Source organism: Arvicanthis niloticus, chromosome 1 (genome assembly GCF_011762505.2).
Source record: "Arvicanthis niloticus isolate mArvNil1 chromosome 1, mArvNil1.pat.X, whole genome shotgun sequence".
In the NCBI taxonomy this organism is placed as follows: domain Eukaryota; kingdom Metazoa; phylum Chordata; class Mammalia; order Rodentia; family Muridae; genus Arvicanthis; species Arvicanthis niloticus.
The window spans coordinates 65,687,581-65,699,874 of NC_047658.1; the positions used below are offsets into that span (position 1 = coordinate 65,687,581).

At 43.5% G+C, this 12,294-nt stretch overlaps 1 protein-coding gene across 1 annotated transcript in view; it reads left to right on the forward strand.

Annotated features, from left to right (window-relative positions):
• Positions 1-12,294, forward strand: part of Tenm4 (teneurin transmembrane protein 4) — a 1,520,543-nt gene that overhangs the window by 784,525 nt on the left and 723,724 nt on the right. The window contains exon 4 of the mRNA XM_076938042.1: positions 9,198-9,363. The gene's annotated coding sequence lies outside the window, so the exon portion shown is untranslated. The remainder of the gene's footprint in view (positions 1-9,197; positions 9,364-12,294) is intronic.

Here is a 12,294-nt window from a genome sequence, read left to right on the forward strand (position 1 = left end):
AGCTGGCCATTGTTGGCTTAGTTGAACTGTAGCCTGTAAGTCATTCTAATAATTTCCTTAGATGATAGATAGATAGATAGATAGATAGATAGATAGATAGATAGATAGATAGATGGATGGATGGATGGATGATAGAGATTCATTCCATAAGTTCTGTGACTCTAGAGTCTAAGTAATACTATGAGCAAGCCAGTAAGCAGCACCTGTTTATGTTCTTTGTATTGGCTTCTGCCTCCAGGTTTCCATCCTGCTTGAGCTCCTGTCCTAACTTCCTTGGTTATGAATTGTGATATGGAAATGTGAACTGAATGAGCCCTTTTCTCCCCAAGTTGCTTTCCTCATGGTATTTCATCTCAGCAATAGCCACCTTAACTAAGGCACCACTCGAGGCCCATCCCTTCTCTTTGCTCTTCCGATTAAGAAGACACCAGTGGCAACCTCTTCCCTGTAGATTTTGTAGATGTCCGTGTTCTTAGGAAAGCCCAGTGGAGGAAGGAGTGGTACCACCTGACCCTTTGAAGTAAGACTGAAGGTCAAATCTCCCTGATGGCCTCCTCTAAACTTGTCTCATCCGTCTCAGTTTGAAGGCTGGGATCAATGACCACCTCCTCACAGCGATCCCAGATTCATGGGTCTGCAGTCTCACTTCTGAATTGGGAGTGTTGGGCACCCATTCCAGAAAAGTTTTAGCAGACAGGACGGGTCCTTGCTGGACCTTTGTCATATCTAACTACAACCGGACACAGAGTCTCTCAGGAAGGTGGGAAACTCAACTGAAGAGCTGCTCAGGTCACGTTGACTCATGCCCACGTCTGTGGAGCTTTCTCTTAACTGCTAACTGATGAGGGAGGGCTTAGCCTACTGTGGACTGTGCCAGCCACAAGCAGGTAGGGCCAGGCTGTGTGAAAAGCTAGCTGAGAAAACATGTAAACAGCATTTCTCCATGATCTCTGTGCCAGTAACAGATTCCATGTCTCTGCTCAAGTTCCTGCACTGACCTCCCTCAAAGATGGACTCTGACTTAGAAATGTAAGCCAAATCCACCTTTTCCTCCTCTGGGATGGTTTTGGCCAGTGTCTTAGCAATGTCTATCACATCACAGATGGAAGAAACAAAACAAAGCAGAGTCTAAGTGGCCTAGAGAAAGAACGTGTTTATAAACCAAAATGTTAGCCAGAGTGAAAGCTAAATGACACATAGTCTTGAAAGCTAAATGACTCTGTAGTCTTGAAATTCATTCAAACATGGAAATCCCAACAACTCAAATCAGAAAAAAGTATGCCTGTTTACTCAGTTATCTATCCATTCAACAAGCATTTATTGAGTACCTACAGTAAACATTGTACTAGGTTTTGGAACTCTAAAAAAGCATCACGAATACTCTATCCTGAGCATAAGTATGCTTAAGAATTTTGATGTGGCATGTAGTTTTAATATCATGATGTAGCTTTAATATCATGATATCTTGCTGCGTGTGAATTTAACTTAAGCCATATGCTAAGCAGGAAAGGGAACCCAAAGACATCTAGGTCCTGATGCTGAGACCTTGAGGAGGTAGCCACGGCCAAGAACTGTAAAACAACTCTGCAAGCTGGGAAAGCACAAGGAAATGGATTCATTTGCCCGAGCATTTCCTACATAGTACAGCCCTTGCTGAAAACTCAATTTTAGCCAAGTGGGGCCTATTTTGGACTTACATGCTCTGAATTTATGAGATGATAAATGTCTGTTCTTTGGCATCTTTAAATGGGTGCTAATTTGTTATAGCAGAAAAAGGAAACTAATTTAAGTAATTGCAACTAAAATTATTCAGTATAGAAAAGGAAGGGGTGAACAGAGAATACAGAAAAGACATATGTAATCTAGGTATTTTAAATGGGGTAATACTTTTACCCACCTTGCTAGCGAGGTGTGTTTCAGATCAGTCCTGATGCTTTCATATTTGGAGATAATGATAACTCTACAAAATTCCATACAGTCCCTAACCACAACTTAAGACCTAGACAAGGGACTTTCTTCAGCTTCCCATCTCTTCTCTTGGCACCAAATTCGTGACTTTTATGGTAGGCAAGCACTATATCACTAAGCTATACCCCCATCCATAATGGCATCATTCTGTCAAAAAGGAGAGCCCCACTGAGTTTACCAGGTATGAACTTGATCATGAAATCAGACAAATCTGAGTTCAGTAAACTCTGGCCTGATCCTTACCAGCCATGAAACCTTAGATAAGCTTCTAACCTCCCCTAACCTCAGTCTCTGGATCTGTGCAATGGAAAAAAGCAGGTGACCTCTACTACTCTGCTGAAAGGTTGCTGGGTGTGCAGAGTGCCTGGTGCATAGCAAACTCCTAATAAATGGCTGAAGTTAGTGCAGTCTGAATTACTGTTGGGACAGTCTCTGCTGTTGGGATAGAATTGTCCTCCAAAGGTTAATTTGCCTCCCAGATAACATCCTGCTTCCGGTACCGATTGCAAGCTTGTTAATAAGCTTCCCTTCCCCCCCCCCTTTTTTTTTTAATTAGGCAGTCTTGCAGGGAATAAAGAAGGGGGGATTGTAAAAAGGGGGTTCTTGTAGTGAAAAGGGTGGGTGTCAAGCATCTCATTCTTATATAAATGGGACACACAGAAGGAAAATATATACCACAGAAGACAACTCTGTGGGAGGGTAGACAAAGAGCTAGACCGGTTAGACATTTCTGGCTTCCTCACCAGCACTCCACAGACAGTCTCTAACTATAGCAATGCCTCAAAACCACCACATTAGACTACGATCATTGACCACTTTGTCTCAAACTAGGTAAATACAAATGTTCTTTGCCCTCTCCTCTAGCAATTTGTGCAGCATTGTTCTCCCAAATGTGATTTCTGAAACACAAAAATAAGCGTTTGAATCCGTGCTTATCGCACATAGAATGGAAGTGTGTGTTCTCCGTGCAGCCAACCTTTCAATATTATTTTTCCCCTGCAGAAAGGTATTGTAGTTAAAGCATGCCCATCCCCCACCCCCAATTAAAGGATTATCTTTTCTACTACAGGCCATGGTTAAATAGAGAAGGCAATCTCCTTTTAGCCAGGTACAGCTTCTTCTTCCTTCTGGAATGTACTCTATTCCACTCTATCCGCTGAGTTATCAATACGTGACACATTGGTTCTAGGTCCTCAGAGGGGCCCATCTTTGATCTTTTCAATTGAAATGTGAAAATAATCCCAAGTCATTCATTTCATGGGCAAATTGAGTGACCATGCTAGGTGGCAGTGAGAGACAGTGACCCCTCACCAGTGCCTTGAGAAATGAGGGAAACCTAGGCATTTTTTGTTGACTTTGGTGAGAATTATAAAAAATGATACCCAAATTTGTTAAATATTTAGTACATAGGCAGAGTTCTTTCCCATGAGCTTGAAATCCTCACCTCTGTCTTTCCAGGTAGATATTACTGTTGTCGTCATTATTGTTGTTGTTGCTGTCTTTGTTGTTATGATTATCATGATGATTATCAGCTTGTTAATTAGCAAACTGGAATAGGAAGAGGTTCAGTAACTTGTTCAAGGTCCCACACTTGAGGAAACGTGAAGTCAGAACTTGACACCTCATCACAGGACTCCAAGTGCGGGCTCTTCTCCCCGCTGCCATGCTCCAAGAGTGAGACTTCCATGAACCATACTGCACAGAATACAGGAACTTTGAGGAGAGGAGGGGGCAGGAAGCTGCATCTAAGTTCCCAGTCACCTCGAGGTGCTGTCAAATGTCTGCTTAGTCTACTGGTAAACAGTTAGAAGGAAGGACTCTTCCTCCTAGCACCTGAGCATCCCCCTGGGAAAGAGCCACAGAAGCCATGGTCAAGTCTCATTTTGAAAAGAACTCTCTGGTAACAGTGAGAGTTAGACATTACTTTTTTATCAAATACCGGGTTCAAATGAGTTTCCTCTCTCTCCCTTTTTCTTCCTTTAAAAGAAACAAAAAAACAAAAAACAAAACCAAAAGGGCTTTTATCTAAGAAAGTCTCCTCCTCTGGGCTTCCTAGTGTCTGGTTTGTTCTTTCCTTTTGTAGCTTCAAACATAGCTGTTTTCCTTTGATTTCCAGGTCTGTTCTCACTCTTACCTTACACTGAGCACACCTTGAGTTCAGAGTTTGTCTCCTCGAGCATCTCAAACATCAAGTGAGTCTGTACACTTTCTCGTTGGTCCCCCAGTAGCTCCATTAAATGAATGACTCCCCGTTATCTATCATCTAGAACCATATGCATTATTGTTTTAATAGACAAGAAGTCAGTACAGTCTATGAAAGGCTTCACATGTGTATTTACACACACTGTGTGTTTGTATGTGTACACATGTTCTTTTAATTGATGTCTCCCACAGTTCAGGGGGTGATCACACTTAACCTCCAGGCCTAGCAACATTGCTGTTCATTGCATGGTCACTAATACCAATCATTCCGCTGCCTGTAGGGTGGAGGGGGCCCTATATGGGACCTGCTACTGTTCACTCCATGCTTGAGCATTTAATTGAATGGCAGCTGGTGACTCTATCTGGTTATGTAAGAGAGAGTTCATTTCCCTTTAAAAAAAAAAAAAAAAAGTAAACAATTGTGCTTATTGTTTAACCCGCACAACTAATTCTTGGAATTTCTTTCCTTTTTAAAAACACCCTTTAATGTGTCAAGTGTCATAAGGAGGAGGAAATAAAAGTTAATCAGAAGTTCTTGTTAGAGATGAAATACCAACATAGCTACAATTGAACTTATCAATTCCTGTGCCATTTGTAAGTTCAATGTTGACAATTATAAGGACTCCAGCTTTGCCCCCCATGGACTCCCTTGCCACCTACTGTCAGTTGTTGCCCTGTTTGCAGCCCCTTCTCCCTGTCACCATCAGATTACACCTTAGAAACAGCATTTCCCCTGTAGCTTTAGTAGAGTATTCAGGATATAAAACCAGCATGCAGTCAGTCACATTTGTGGGGAACTCTTCCTGCTTACTGCCATAGAAAACTCAAGCCTTAGGCCATCCTTTGTGGGGTGTGGGGGGGAGGGGGAAGGGGGGAGGGAGGGGGAGGCAAATGGTCACACCTCAGACATTTGTCTTTCTCCTAGTGCCACTCTGAGTCCTTCAGAATGTTTCTCCTGAGCACAGACTTGTCACTCTTCTCACATTCTCCTCTATCTAGGGCATGCCTACCCTGTTGACACAGCCGGTTCAGGGTGGTGGTTAAAATGCTGAGGCCCTCTCCTGCTGGATGCAAGGCCACTGATCCAGTTTCTTGCAAATCTCCATCCATCCTTGCCCTGCCCCCCCCCCCCCCCCCCAGTGATGCTCTGGCTTAATTAGCCAAAGAAGAACAACTAAGCCAGCAACAAAACCTGGGTGTCCTAAACAATGGACATTTTCCTCATTGTTTGAAGGCCTTGAATCTAAGGTTAAGGTGCCAGTAGGGTTGACCTCCTCTAAGGCATGCTGACTTGGCTTGCAAATGGCTGCCATCTTGCTGGTTCTCCATAGTTGTGACTCCCTACAACAGCCGCTGTACCTTCTGTGTCTTCATCTCTATGATTTGTATCACCAGATTGGGATAGGATTCATCCAAAGGCTCTCATTCTACCTTACCTACCTGCTGAGGCTCACTCTCAAAGCACAGTGATGCCATAAGGCACAGGGCCTAGGAAATAAGGGATACCATTCAGTCCCTGCCATTGGCCTTGTTCATTCTAGCTAGCCTGCTGACCCTTTATTTTCCACAATGCCTGTAGTCATGTATCTGGAATATGAGAACTGAACCTGCTACATTCTTAAGTTCTCATTTGCAAGCACAGACTGTGAAATTAATCCTGTGAAGATGGTCATGGCCTACAGTCCCTGCTGTGTAGCCCAAAGGGAGCCATTGGTATTTGGTGACGTATTTTTATGTCCTCACTGCCAAAATATTTTAAAATAAAGAGGAAACAATAAAGATATTATATATAACCACCCAAATTAAATTTCCTCCTCTCTCTTTCTCTCTCTCTCTCTCTCTCTCTCTCTCTCTCTCTCTCTCTCTCTCTCTCTCTCTCTGTGTGTGTGTGTGTATGTGTGTGTATGTGTCCATGTGCACATGTGTGCATGTGCATGGGGAGACCAGAGGTCAATGTTGGGTGTCTTTTTCTGCTACTCTCCACCTTATGTCTTTGAAACAAGCTCTTTCACTGGACCTAGAGCTCACCATTTGGGAAGACAGGCTAGTTTGCAAGGTTCAGGAGTCTCCGGATCTCCACCTATTCCAGCAGTAGGTTACAGTACGTTACAGGTGTGTGCTGCCATGCCCAGCTTTTACATGAGTGCTGGGATCTGAACTCAGCTCCTCTGGCTTGCAGAGCATATACTTTACCAAAGGTTATTCCCCCCAGACCTCACATTTTTACACATTCTTTTGAAGACTTGCTTAGCTTCTGTTCACATTTCCAGTTACAGTTTCAAAAGCCAGCAAAAACTTACGACAAAGACCCTTCATACATCTCCCAATGAACAGACTTTAAATAAAACCACAAACAGTGGGCAACCTTCATGAGACCCTGCATGCTAACAGATCAAAGCAGAGTTTCTGGAATCACATGAGCCTTCATTTAAATTATGTGCCTACCACTTATTAATTGCATGATCTTGGACAAGCTTCAGAACCCCTCAGTTTCCTGGTTAAGAGTGGTATCTGGCTCATGAGGCTACTGCAAGAAACAAGTGAGAAGGCATGCACACAGCATCTCTGCATGGCCTGCATGGGAGCACAGACTGCTCAAAATATGGGGCTCCCTCTCCTCTCCTCTCTTCTCAGACCATACACCTGCCAGTCAGAGCCCTCCCCATCCCCCTGCCACTCCCTCCCAAAGTGGCTGGCAAGCCCTGATTTCAGTTCCTAATACAATCCACCCTCCCCTTTCACCCAGTGCAGAGGGTTTGTGCAAATCCTATGGTAATTGATTTCTTTGGCTGATTCACTTGGCAGATTTTACATCTGAAAGACTATTTGACAGTTTCCCTGGGCATTTCTCCAGGTCCCCCCTAAGGGTTAGAAACCTATGGGAGATTAACTTCTGGCTCCTCTAGCCCCTGGAGCAACTCCCCAGGAGCAGTGCCTTTAGCTTCTCTCCCCACCCTCTTCAGAGAAGGGAAAGGGAAACTTGCTGACAGGGGTTTAGGAAAGAAATCTGAAGAGGAAGGAGGGAGAAGGCAAACATTTACAGAGCAGCGCTTTTAACCAGGCGGGCTTTTGACATCAGTGACCCCATTTAGGCTCTCCAGCCACTCGGAAGGGAGAGGGCAGATTTCCTCCTACTTTATTTTATTTCATTTGAGACCAGGTCTCATGTTTCTCTAGCAGGACTCAAACTCATAGCCAAAGATGACCTCCAACTCCAGAGTTCTACAGATATTATGGGCATGCGCTACTAGTACCCTTTATGTGAGTCAGAGCTTTGTGTGTGCTAGATAAACACTCTACCACCTGAGCCACAGCCTCAGGCCAATTCGTGCCCATTCTACAGATGAGAGAGATTCAGAGAGGGTGGTTAACTAGTGCAAAGCCACACTGGCTGAACCACACTAGATTCAAGGCTGATGCTCTGTAAGATTAAATCCAAGTCCAACACTCTTTCCCTGGAGGACAGGGGAGGTCCCTCAGATCTCCCTACAAGTTTTCCTCGAATCCTCTCTGCTCCTGGATTCCATCATCTTCCTCCTTGTGTTGAAATCTAGTTCCTTGAAGCTGTATCTACTGTCATCTACTCTCTTTTCAGAAGTTCATTCTTTTGTTATTGTTCATTTTTGAAAGCATATTTTAATTGCAATTTTCATTCTCTTTTCATTTCCTCCGTCCAAACACTCCCATATACCTGCTCCTGCTCTGGTTCAAATTCATATATATATATATATATATATATATATATATATATATATATCCTGTTCATATAATTCCTCTAATGTTACTTGTGCGTATGTTTTCAAGGCTACCAACTGCTGTACTGTCATTTTTTTTCCCTCAGCATATAGTAGGACTTAGGATGTATCTTCAACAGACGAAGAATTGTACAAATCTGTGCATAAATAGATGAACATTTACACCTCAGACAACAAATCTATGAATCAGTGAATTTAAAATTATTTACGGGTTGTTTGGATGGATGGATGGATGGGTGGATGGATGGGTGGATGGTTGGATATAGGAAATAAAAGTTAATGCTTCGTACATGAAAAAAATGAATGTGTGCATGTTTGGCAAGTATATAGATTACATGAATGATAAATAGGTGAATAAATGAATCTTGACAAATAATAATACAAATGAAGGTGTCAATCAGTGAGTGAACAAAAATGTATGTGAATACTGAATGGGTGGACGAACATGAAAGGGAATAGGTAAGTTAATAGATTAAGTAATCAGTGCTAGGATGCATGCTGAATACATAACAGACTGATGAATTCACACATGCAGGAAGGAAGGAAGGAAGGAAGGAAGGAAGGAAGGAAGGAAGGAAGGAAGGAAGGAAGGAAGGAAGGAAGGTGCCAACATTGGGGACATGAATACCTTCCCTCATTTCTTAGGATAGTCCCACCCAGAGTGTGCCCTGTGATGAGAAAGCCTGAGATACTGGGACCAATGAGTTTCCAGGAGTCAGCCTTAAAGTTGTAGCTTGAAGTCTGGGGTTGAGTCCCACCTGCACACAGAGGATGCATCTGGCAGGAGTCTCCCACAGTTCATCCCTTAAGAGCCACGACCAATCAAAACGGTGGAAACCAGGGGCACAGCTCCAGAGAACACAGCATATGACCAGGAACCCTCACCCAGTGTCTCAATCCCTAATCTCAGTAAGCACTCTGTCCATCCACTCCATCCACATCCTGGAGCACAAGCAGGCACCCACTGGCAAGGAAATTAATTCTTTGCATCCAAGAGCAGCCTCTTGTAATGAAGAGGCTGCTGCAATATCTTTGCAACAAGCAGCAACCCACATGTTTGATTACAACAGGTTGAGCCATTCCATGCTCCCCAGTGCCAGGGCTCAGGGAAAAAGAAACGAAAACACCAGCACAAAACATGAAGCAAGAACACACGCTCCCTGACAACCACCGCCAGGTGGGGGTGGGAAGATCCTGGAATCTGGACTCCTCTGCTTGCCGCCTGGCCACTGAGAGACATTCTTTCCCTTTGCTTCCTTCTCTCTTCCTCAGACTCTGAGCTTCAGCAGTTTTAAATGACTGACACTTCCCTACTCACCCCTGGGACGTAATTCCTGCAGGATTGTGGCAAACTAGTATTTCAGGTTCCCTTGGCAACCCTGGTGCCTTGTCTCCTGAGAACCTGCTTCCCCAGGACCTGAGAAGACCTGACTTCTGGGTAAGAATCTATACTTTTCTGTTTCTCTGATGTCCCCGCCCCCTGCAGCAACCTGGCTGCGGCTTGGATGGGGAGGGGCTAGCTGGGGAAAAGGATATGGTTGAAGTTAGAAACCACAAAGTGGGAGGAGGAAGACCCTATGCGTTTCAGTCCCTGGGTGAGAGGGCATGGCATGTAGATTCCTGGGATGGAAACTGCCTGCTTCCAGTCTTCAATCCTGTCATTGCTTGTTCTATGATGCAACTTTTGAGTAATCCCTGCCACTGAGGACTGGGTGCCCATTTGGCCTAGGGCATTTGTCAGACATTGAGTTAATCATTCTACTTTGACACATGCAGAAAGGAGTTACTCTCCCTCATGGCTATGGAGAGCAAGCAGATGTGGGATCAGACATGAGCAGACACCTTATGGTGGAAGAGTTGTGGGGTACAGCTGTGTGGAAGGTGGCACCTTACCTCTCTGCTTGCAGAGTAAGCACACTTCCCGGGCATCAGGAAGTCTATAAAGCAGGCCACCAAGCATCAAAAGGCTTTGCTTTGTTTGGGGAGGGGGTGGAAGAGGCAAGACCTTGGCCTTGATGACTAACACCAAACAGCAGCCTCTGAGAAAGACAGTGATGTGCAAATTACTGGTTTTTATTGGACACTTTGGGGAATATAGCTGTTTGTCAGGAAATGAAAGAGAGTGTTTGTGCTTATAAAATTATATGGAAAATCAATGTGATGTTAAGTATATTTCTCAGTTGTTTGAGTCAAGGACTGTTCTCTAGCCAATTCTAGCAAACTCCAAGGGGATGGCAAGGTCCCAAAGTGCAACTAGGGGACTCAATGGAAAGGTCAAACCTCTGTTTACTACCACCCTCCATCTTCCTGGTGTATGTCTAGTGACATGAAGTGACAAGGTGATGAAGGCTGAGTAGCCAGCACTGCATCTCAGCAGCTGCACTTAGCTGCACACAGGCATCTTGAAGCTTTGCTCTTTTTCTCCACTCTAATTCATGGATCCCTGTAATATTAAGCTTCTGTCACAGATGGGGGTGACTCTAGGAGAAGCATGTGGCAGGAGGGGAGACAAGAGTTATCCAAATCTTGAGTGAAAATGGAGTCCCACATCACTTCAGGGTTTCAGGAACCACCTCCTGTGGGTAGAAGTATATTGTGTGACACTGGTATTACCCAGCTTGACACAGGCATAAAGTGAGGGTGGAGGTCTTTTGCCCTCTTAGTAAGTACTTGACATTGCTTTGTGACTAAGGATCTTTGACTGACTGGGGATGATGTCAACAACACTGGATATAGAGCTTTAGAAAGTCAGAGTTTGAAACCTAACAAGCTACTAACAAGAGTTCCACCTGTGACTACACGTCTTGTACTAGATAATATTATAAATATTTTCAAGATATTTAATTGAGATTCACACCTCTATTTCTAACTCATGTGCCACCTCTCTGGGTTTGCCATTCCTTTGTGTGGATAATTTGCAATTAGAAGCCTCTTAGTTTGTTTGGAAACAGGTTCTCACTGTATAACTCAAGCTAGCCTCGATCTCTCTATACCATTGGGACCAACCTTGAGTTCCTTGTGATCCTCCTGACTCAGCTTCTTGAGGACAAGGATAACAGGTATATTTCACCATGGCCAGCCAAGGAAACTTCTTTTTTTTTTTAATTAATTTTATTATTTGTGCTGCCCCATGTGAGCCTCTGCACACACATGATGTTACAGTGCAGAAGCTACCATTGATTAGTGGAGATAGACAGCTAAAGAGATGAACTGTAAGTTTTATTTTCTCTGACATTTATGTGTTTAGTGGGGTGGGGGTGCTGAGCCATGGCACTCCCGTGGAGGTCTGAGAACAACTTATCAGTATCTGGCTCTCCCCTTCCACCATGTAGGTTCAGGAGATTAAACTTCAGGTTATCAAATTTAGCAGCAAGCTTAATCTCCTGGACCTACAACGGTGGAAGGGGAGAGCCAAGTACTGATAAGTTGTTCTCAGAGTCATCTCTCCATCCCTTCAAATGTTTTTTATGTCTCTTCCTAGCTGCATGTTAGGCAGGGCACTCACCTTTTATTGTGCCTTGGTTTCTATTTCAAACTAGATTTTTACTTGCTCGATTGCTTGGTTGTTTTTATTTCCCCCTTTGATAAAATTGTGCAGGTAATTACATGCAATAATGGCATGCCATATAAGTTGATCTCGGTGTTTCTCACCGCAGACATACACTAGTTGCTGTTACTACACAGGAAGGTGAAGAAAAACAGTGTGTTTAACAAAGTGCCCTGCTGTTCATATTCAAGGGAACCATTGTAAAGTAAATAATAAATTTCAAATGATTCTTTTTCGAAGACCAAATGATCTTTGCAAGTACCTGAGTTTAGTCCAAGGACTGCATGCAAAAGATATCCACAGCAAAGCCAAACACAGCAGTGGGTTCAGATGGTCCCCTGTATTACACATCCACTGCATTATCTGTGAGTTAGGTTAAAGCCCAAGAACTATTGGAAAATTGTGATATATGCACAGCAAGCTTCAGGCACCACATAGTGGTATCAATTATTACACTAGCAATTATTACTGGGAATTCACGATTCGAAAGCAGAAAGATCAAAGAAGCTACAAAGCACATATCTGTTTTTAGCATGACTTCCTTGATACACGGGCACTGATTTTTCCCAGTGGCTTCTTTCATTTACATGTGTGTATGCATTATGTGGTATCCATTTATGTGTATGATAGCTCATTATTTTCTAAGCAATGAGGTGGAGGTGGCTTGAAATAGTATCTGTATTTTACTCAGGTATTAGAAAATTCTCAGGCATTCGGCTGTGGCGCAACTACAGCCCAAGTGTTAAAGGTTGTGTTAGTAACAGAATTTCCTTGCTGTAGAGCATTGAGATTTGAGAGAGAAATGTATTTGGTTGACAAGAC